Genomic DNA, 651 nt, shown 5'->3' with positions numbered 1-651 from the left:
ATAGTGCAGGAATGTGGGCTGTGCATCCTTATTTTCTCTCTTTAATGCTAGTGTAATTGCATGCTTCAGTGTGCAAGAGGAGATTGGAGTGGCTTTTCTTAACTAGTGGTTGCAGCTTCAAAAAGGTATCCATGGGGGTGGCCACATGGATCCATGGAGCAGCCCCTGCTGATAGTCTCAGAGTGAAGAATTGCAGGATCCCGGCCTCAGGATTCAAAGCACTGGTCCAAGGGATCAGAAGAGTGAATTCAAGCGACTAATTGTGGTTAAAAGCACAATTCACGCTGTGATTGTTTCAGTTCTCAAAGAAACTGAATGGGCTGGGTAAGTCAGCAGGCAGAATTAGCATCTTCTCTTCCCCTGGTGAAATACATGGTGCAGTCATACAGGTGGTTTTTGCCTGGTGCAAAGGTCTCCAATAGGAGTCTCTCCCACTGCTAACCATTATCTTATAAAATGATTACCTTGTACCTCAAAGGTGAGAACTGCAAAGACTAATGAGCTAATTCTCTGGGCCCACTACCTCCATCCCACCATGCCACACCAGGAAGCTGAGTGTCCTTCACCAGGTTCTCCACTGGAGGTGGGAAGTCCCCAACGTACATCCACCATGCAGGGAATCCTGTTCCTTTGGCAATGTTTGCAGCAGGA

This window comes from Cariama cristata, unplaced genomic scaffold (assembly GCF_000690535.1).
Source record: "Cariama cristata isolate BGI_N322 unplaced genomic scaffold, ASM69053v1 scaffold8570, whole genome shotgun sequence".
NCBI classification, from domain to species: domain Eukaryota; kingdom Metazoa; phylum Chordata; class Aves; order Cariamiformes; family Cariamidae; genus Cariama; species Cariama cristata.
This window is presented reverse-complemented; position numbering follows the sequence as displayed.